The sequence below is a fragment of the Capsicum annuum genome, unplaced genomic scaffold (assembly GCF_002878395.1).
Source record: "Capsicum annuum cultivar UCD-10X-F1 unplaced genomic scaffold, UCD10Xv1.1 ctg4205, whole genome shotgun sequence".
NCBI lineage: Eukaryota > Viridiplantae > Streptophyta > Magnoliopsida > Solanales > Solanaceae > Capsicum > Capsicum annuum.
Genome location: NW_025849427.1, coordinates 69,032 through 78,252, shown reverse-complemented (window position 1 = coordinate 78,252; position 9,221 = coordinate 69,032).

The following is a 9,221-nucleotide window of genomic DNA, read 5'->3' as shown; positions in this document are numbered from 1 at the left end:
AAGAAATTTTGATTCTCACGTACGATGTGCATATCATTCTGATGTTCAGGGTTATAATATTGAGAATTGTTGTGCTTTGAAAAGATAAATAGAAAGGATGATTCAAGAAAAATTGATCGTAGTGAAAAACATTGACACTAAGAGCGTCACACAGAATCCTAATCAAAGAACTTCTAGGCCCGATGTTTCATCCAAGTCAAACAATAAAAAGAGACAGGAGTCTAAGGATAATTTCACGCCAGTTGGAGAATTGTATGCCAATTTATTTCAGAGATTGGTAATGTGGGGCATGATCACTCCTCTCCTTGGGCATATATTTAATCCTCGTTCAAGAAATTTTGATCCTGATGTACGATGCGCGTATCATTCTAATGCCCAGGGTCATAGTATTGAAGATTATGCGGATTTGAAAAGTGAAATTGAAAAGATGATTCAAGATAGATCAATTATGGTGCAGAACATTGATAGTGAGGAAAGCTCTAGATGATTCAAGATAGATCAATTATGGTACAAAACATTGATAGTGAGGAAATATCTAGTCATGCTGATATGTAAACCAGTGGCTAAGATGTCAAGCTCATTGGAAAGTCATTCCTCTCCTTACTTGGAAAGATTGTTGGTAGTTTGTTTTATTTTTCTTTTCGTTTTTAAAATTATTTCAGTATTGTAGTTCGGAATCTATCTTGTTTTGTTTCTCTGACGTCTTTATTTAAATCCTTCTTTCAATGAAATGTGGTGTCCCTTGTCATTTTATTTTATTTGTGTTGTTTGTTTGTTTTCTTAATGCTGTACATTTTATGTTGATTCTAGTGATATGACATGCTTGCAAAATTTTCAGCTAGATTTCTAAATCCAGTTAAGCATGAACATTGAATCAGAGGGCTAAAGTTAGAAAAAAAACATCTAAGAAAATAGGTAGAATGCTGAGACATTTGATGACAAATTGAAGCTTTCTTTGAAAATTAAGGCAATTATTTTGTGAATCACTAGAATAACTTGGTCATCAATGAAAAGACATGTCTCAATTAGGTCAAACAGAGGATATACAACAAAGGTACAGTTGTATGCTGAACAAAGTGCAAGAGTAGTGGTGCACAAATTCAGCTAAAGTTAGTGCTGTAAAATGTCACAACTGATCTTCATCTTTCATTCTCATAGTGCATGCTTTATACTTGCATTTTAAAGGATTGATATGACGAAGGCATTTGGTTCTGCTATCCAAACATTGTGTCATACTTTGTTTTTCCGTTTGAGCTTTAGGTCTATTTTCTTTCATGTCCATCTCTTGGAATCGAAATAGAAGCTGCAAAGCTCAAAAGAAAAGTGTTGTGCAAAAAAAATAGTGTCAAAAAAGTTTCAAAAAAGAAGAAGAAGAGAAAAATATGTCAAAAAGGAAGAAAAAAGAGTGTCAAGAAAAATAAAATACAAAAAAGGTCCCAAAGAGAAAAAGAACCAATAAAAAGAAAAAAAGAAATCAGAGTCAAGCAAAGAAACAAGTTGTCAGAACTACGTGTGACCTAATTTTCCTCTATCGGGGTGAAATAGGTGGGCTGCCTTACTCCGGAATTGGTCCAACCAAATAAACAATTTAGAATTGTCCAATCAAAAGAAACTGGGGCATGAGTTAATTTTCATTATTTGACTTGATTCCAAAAGTTGTAAGTATCACCCCACTTCAAGCGTCGGTTGGGATTAATGCCATCCTTTCTTTCTAACCATATCTAAAAACCAATTTACAACCAAAGATAAACCTTCAGATCAATTTTTGAAAATGTTAAGGCTAAGCATGCAATGTATGTGATGATGCATTTGGGTACTACTTGTCTTCTGCAGCATAACGAACCAGGAGAGAAATAAAATGAGAGAGTCTTATTGGTAAAAACCCTCATGGACATCGTAAGATAATGGTAAGTTGAGAGAGATAAAAATGTGAGAGTCTTATCGGTGAAAACCCTCACAGGCACTGTAAGACGACTATGAGTTGAGAGAAATAAAAATAAGAGAATCTCATTTGTGAAAAACCCTCCTGGATACCATAAGACAATGGTGAGGTGATAAAAATAAAATGAGAGAGGCTTGTTGGTGAAAACCCTTCAAGGCACCACTAGCCAAATGAGGTCTCCAAATGCAATTGGCCCAAGGAAGCAACTCAGTTTCAGGGTCATTAACTAAACAACAATTTGTGAGAGTTTTGGATGGAAAGATCAGACAGTTTAATCCGATATGCATGTCATAATCATTAGAGTTGACCATCATTTTCAGATAAACTTTTCTTTCATCTTTTTTCAATGGGGACATTCACTGTCGTTTCTTTCTTCTCTATAGTTATATATTTATTTTCTTGAGTCAGTTATCCAAATAAAACAAAAATTATTGTCATTTTTCTTTTGTCTTTGAGTCTAGTCCATGTCAAAACAAGTGAGAAAGGATTTCAAAACTGTCTACCAACTTCTTCAATTGCACAAAGCAAGACAAAAGGCCAGCACATGAAAGGGACTTGATTGTGAGCTGAAATAAGGCATGCAAAAGTTTTGTCAACAGACAAGTCTGGGAACTCATGGAAATACCTAGGTTTAAAGGGTTTATTTGAGAAGCATGGCAAAACAAAGATACTATGTTTATTTCAGAGTCACTCTTAATAATCCGAGTTTGGGTCAATGACGTGACAAAGCAGGGGCAAGTGCTAGCAATCTAAAACAAAATAAAGGGAATGAACACTGGAGCAGGTGTCAAGATAACCAAATGCTGCAAGCCATCTCTAAGTTTTTAACTGACAAATTTTCTTTGTTGAAACAGGGGCAAATTCACTTCACTTAATTCAGCGATCATTGGAAAAGCATATCAGTGAGAATTTACTTTATGTTCAGAACCCTCCTAGAAAATGGAAAATTTACTTTATGTTCAGGACCTTCCTGGAAAATAGAAATTTACTTTATGTTCAGGACCCTCGTGGAAAATGAAAATTTACTTTATGTTCAGGACCCTCCTGGATAATGGGAATTTACCCTATGTTCAGGACCCTCCTGAAAAATGGAAATTTACTTTATGTCCAGGACCCTCCTGAAAAATGGAAATTTACTTTATGTTCAGGATCCTACTAGAAAATGAGAATTTACTTTATATTCAGGACCCTCCTGGAAAATGGGAATTTACTTTATGTTTAGGACCCTCTTGAAAAATGGGAATCTACTTTATGTTCAGGATCCTCCTGGAAAATGGGAATCTACTTTATGTTCAGGATCCTCCTGAAAAATGAGAATTTAGTTTATGTTCAGGACCCTCCTGAAAAATGGGAATTTACTTATGTTCAGGACCCTCCTAAAAAATGGAAATTTACTTTATGTTCAGGACCATCCTGAAAATGGAATTTACTTCAATTCAGGACCCTCCTGAAAAATGAGAATTTATTTTATGTTCAGGACCCTCCTGAAAAATAAAAATTTATTTTATGTCCAGGACACTCCTGGAAAATGGAAATCTACTTTATGTTTAGGACCCTCCTGTAAAATGAGAATTTACTTTATGTTCAGGTCCCTCTTAGAAAATGAGAATTTAGCTTATGTTCAGGACCCTCCTGAAAATTTACTTTATGTTCAGGACTCTCCTGGAAAATGAGAATTTATCTTATGTTCAGGACCCTTCTAAAAATGGGACATTACTTTCAGAAAAAGAAAATCTTTCTTTGTCATAATATGTGTTTGGGATGATTTTTCTTTCTAGTTTTAATCTGGTTTCAGAAGCCCACCTAGAAAACAGGGTGATGAAATTAAAAGTCAGAAGCCCGCTTGAAGATAAGGGTGATGAAATTGAAAAGTGATGAAATAGCAAGTCAGAAGCCTGCCTGAAGAACAGGGTGATGAAATAGCAAGTCAGGAGTCCGCCTGAAGAATGGGGTGATGAAATTGAAAGTCAAGCAACAAGGTGAATAAATAGAAAGCCAAGCAACAAGGTGAAAAATTGCAAGTCAGGAGCTCGCCTGAAGAATAGGGTGAAGAATTTCAAATCCAGGTTCAAGTTCAGAGACACCACCTGCAGAACATGGCCAACTTTGAGTTCATCTCCAACACCAAATTTTATATGGAGAAAGAATCTATTTTCAAGTTCAACCAAAAGAAAATCAGATCTTTTGTCACTTTTGAAAGCATCGGAGATCCGAGACAAGAATCAAGAGATGTTGTATAGATAGGTCTTTTGTAATTTCATTTATCTTTTTAACTTGTAATTTCATTTTAATGTAATGACAGGACCGTGGATCGAAATTTGATAGGAATTCGCTCGACTCTCCAACTCGGTATAGTCCTCCTCCTTCCAATCCTTTGAGATACCTGTGACCTGACTCTCACATAACTTGAGATAGGTAGGATGCCCAAAGTCAAAATTCCATTACACTCCATCTTTCTTCACCGTTCTGTCGAATAATGGTCGATCAAAATTTTATCTCATTGTCTACTTCTTTGTCTGAAAACACTTTATGTTTACATCCAAAGAGGGGCATAATGTAGACACGTAATTTTATCCGTCGTAAAAAATTAATACCATTTTTTTACCTCTCCCTACCTACCCCTACCCTACACCTACCTATTCCCACTGCCGTTTTTTTTTTCTTTGACTAAAAAAACAACACCAACAACAATAATACATATAGCTGGCACCCCATTTTCCACTGAAGAATGATACTACACACATACACAGAGCCACAATCTCCATTTTTGTTCTCCTTAAGAGAATATACACACAGAAATAGATTTCCAATCACACTCATCCTCACCAGCACACACTCTCAAAAACACTCACAGATTAACGCACACACAAAGCTATATTTGCACACACACGAGGGAAGGGGAGAGATCAAGAAAGAGAGGAGAATAGGGAAGATCGAGAAAAAGAGTGATGAAGAGAGGAGAATAGAGGAAGATCAAGAGAGAGATGAAGTGACGAAGAGAGAGAGAACCAGAGAGGGGAAAAAATAGAGAAAAGACAGCCTTGGTCCATCTTCTCTGGCAAAATTTCGCCGGAACAATATCGTCACCAGCGACCGGAACCAATAAAAATCGACCAAACCAGACTGCTGTTTGTCGATTCTGACGTTAACTTACCGAAAATCGCTACAGCTCAGATCCTAAATGGAAAATTCTTTTTCACTCCGACCAAACCCACCTTCATTTACGGCAAAGTACATCAAAAAATAACTAAACAGACCTGTAACACACGATATCAGTGTGGGTCTTTCGTTTTTTTAGGGATTTTGGTTCGGTTTTGGATGAAAAAGAGTGAAGCCTATTCGTGTTGTTTTATTCATCGTTGAGGTTCGGTTCGAGTTTTTTGACATGGATTTTGCCTCTTCATCTGAGTAATACTAAATCTCGAAGCTTCTCCCGAGGTCCAATTCTCAACTCTGTTTCTTTTATTAAAGTGATGTGGTTAATGATATGATCTGTTGATGATTTGATTTTTGATTGTGTGGTTGAGCAATGCTAATTGTTGTGGTTTGATTAATCAATTGAAATTAATTAATTAGTCGAGAATGCCTTGAACTCAATTGGGAATAATTGGGGACGGAAAATGAAAAATGAATAAAAAGGTGAACATGGATTGATTTAGATTCATTGATGTTGGTTTAACTCAGTTTGAATATGAATGTTATTGAACACGATAGTAGCATGATTAGACCGCTAAATCAGTAGGTAAATGTAGGTTGGTAGGCAAAGTTTAGGACTCGTGGTTTTGTTGAATGTTTGAATTTGAATGTTTTTTTTACTTTATCACATAAGAATTCAAATTGTACTCATTTGGCCGGGGAATGACCCGAGATACATTGTATTTATCCACCGGGAAATGTCCCGACATATCATGTATGCAAAGGAGGTTCATGATCAAGGCTCAAGGCATTGGGTAAAGTATTGGAGCATAGTTTAGGATTAGTGTAGGTTAGCGTAGGATTACATTTCAGTACCTTTTATTTTGGGTTGTAATAAATTGGACTGAACATTATTTTTTAGACTTTTGATTGTTCGGTTGCTTGTTTGTCTTGGTTGTTGGTTTATACATTTTATAGTGTCTACTAGCCGATATACTCCACAAAGCGACTGTGGTCACACGGGATGGAGGGCTGCCTAACACCTTTCCCTTAGTCAACAGAATTCCTTAATCAGAATCTCAGTTCGCGGATCAATTTTAAAGAGTCAAAATCATTTTGAAAAAGGATTTCCAAAGGTGACTTGGCACACTAGATTTATGTCAAGTGGCGACTCTGAGTTAATTATAAAATGAATTCTTTTCGGAACAAATCTTCATTTTTGTCACTTTACTAATAAAAGTCCTTTTCGAACTAAAACCATAATTCTTTTTGGTTAAAAAAGGGGTGTGACAGGCAAGAGTTGACACTACCACGATATGTCTTTACTTATGAGATGTTCTACAACTCTCGCCTTAGAAACACGGCTTATCTCAAGAATTTTTAAAGAACTTTCTAACAATAATTCATACCCTTAAATTTTTTTTGATGTGAAAAAAAAAAAGAAGATCCCGTCACGGATTATTTAATTTTTTATTTATTAGCAAAATATAATAAAAGTTGAGAAAAAAGAAAAAAAGATCAAAAAAATAAAAAAAAAAAGAGATTGAAAAAAAATAAAGATTAAGAAAAAAACAAAGAATTAAAAAAATTGAGAAAAATAAAGATGAAAAAATAAAAATAAAGTTTGAGAAAAATGAGGGAAAAAAAGAGTACTGGAAAAATAAAAAAATGATCAAACAAAATAGAGAAATAAAAAAAAAGATTGTGAAAAAAAGGCAAGCAAAAAAATAAAGATTAAGAAAAAAGCGAATAATTAAAAAATTTGAGAAAAATAAAAATGAGAGGAAAAAATAAAAATAAAGTTTGAGAAAAATGAAGGAAAAAAAAAGAACTGATAAAAACAAAAAATAAAGGTTGAGACAAATGAATTAAAAAAAATTGAAGAAATAGATAATGTTTAATTAAAAAAAGAAAAAGAGAAAAAAATAAAGGTTGAGACAAATAAATTAAAACATGAAAATAAAATTAAAGAAAACAATAAAAAAGTGAAAATAATAAAATTAAAGGAAAAAATAAAAAATAAAATTTGAGAGACAAATGAATATGAAAAATTTAAAAATATATTTGAGGTGTGAGGGACAAAATGGTACTTGTACTATACTTAAAAAGTACGAAAGGTTATTCTTTAAAGATATTTCTTGTTGGGATCAAATATCTAAAGTCATCGATATGTGGGTTTATGACATGCAATTTTCTGATCTTTAAATGGTTAAAGAGAAACCTCATAACCATTTTGGGTTCAGATAGAGATGGACAACATTTTGGGCTGTCAATTTGATTAGGCTTGTTTTGAAAATTTTGAAATTTTGTCGGGCGAAGTATAACGGATAATATAGCTAGCCTTTAATTAAGCTACATAACAATACTTTAAATAGGGTGGACCAGGCGAATACCCCATATACAGTTACCAAGTGTAACTCCTCCATTTTTTAATTTTTTTTTGGCGAATTACACAAATACTCAGTTTTGATGCCACATGTAATTTGTGCTTGTATTATAAGTTTTTTTTGGTATGTGTAATCGTCTATACACTTTCAAAAAATTCAAATATACAATTCTCATAAAAAAAATCTTTAAATTTGTTATTCAGGAACTTGTTCAAAAATATCGTAATAAAAAGAGTATAAGAGTTTGTTGCTAGCTACTTGATCAAATTGGATTGTCCACTTCCTATGGAACCTGCACTAAAACATCCCTTAAGGGGATAAGGCTAAGTACGAAAAGGATTTTTTCCATAATCGAAAATAAAAAGCTGTTCTCCCAACACAAAGTTTGTGAATAAGTGATTGTCGGATAAATAAAAAGAAATATCTGTCTTTCTGCTAGAATGATGAATTATACTCGTATTCATTGAATTTTGTTTTGACAAAGTAACTTTAGACACAATATTTGACGTTTCATATAGCTGAAGTTGTAGTTCAATCATTTAATTTGAAGTGTTTTGATTAATGCAACAAAATTCATTGTTAATCATATTTAACAATATATTATTAAAAAATTTATTCGCCACAGTCTATTTAAGAGAAAAGTTTTAATTACCTCTCTGAACTTGTAATATTTTATTTAGTGTATATGTAAACTATCAGTTGTCTTAAATACCTCCCAAAACTTGTTGTTTGAATATGTCGACACCCCCATCGTGGTCCACCTGACACAAAAAGTGAGTTCAAACTTAAGGAGGCACGTGATGGAGTAAAAAAATTACCATATCATCATTTTGCAACGATAAAAAATGAAAAATATCATTTTTCTTTATTTTTTTCATTGTTTCAAAGCCCACATATCTCTCTTCTCTTCCTATTTATTCTCCCTTCTCCTCCGCTACTTTCAAAATTTCTCAAAATAATTTTCTTTCAATATGATTTCGATGCTTTAAATCAAATCCCTAATCAAAACAGTAATCGAAATCTAGTATGAAACACCAATTGGAAAAAATAACTTCATATTTTAACACAAGAAAACAAACGAAACACATATTTTTTTTAGATTATAGCTTACTTAATCGAAGGAAATTCAATTCGAAAATTAAATAATCACTAAAAGCTTCTTCTCTATTTTGGAGCAGAGAAAAACTCAAACATTTCACCCTTCTTCTTCACTAAAAGTTTATGCAAAATTTTTTAGGGAGGAGTGAAAGTGAGACATTTTTATATTTAGGGTAAATATGAAAGAAATTTTGGTACACGTGGAAATATATATAGGCCATTATTCCACCGTATACGCGTGTGTTTACACAATTATGGTCTTTAGACCACGAGGAGGCACGTGATGTACTAAAATAACAAGTTTCAAATTCTTTTGATAACAACCAATAGTTTAAGTGTTCACTAAATAAAATCTTAAAACTTGAGAACTATTTTTAAAACTTCTCCTCATCTATTTAACGATAGGCTAACAATGATATACATAACAAATTCCAATTTTTTGATAGTGAAGATACTATTTATCATCAAACTCAGAATATCTCGTTGTCGATTCTTATCAATGGAATATTCTTGATGAAAGTTTCTAACCATTTTGTCCATATAATATGAATCAAAGGATGGACGTTCATGTATTTTTCAAGATTATAGTGAATATTTTCTTGACGAATAATGAAACGATAACTTCAATCGAAACATCAACTGATTATCGTGTTACGTAT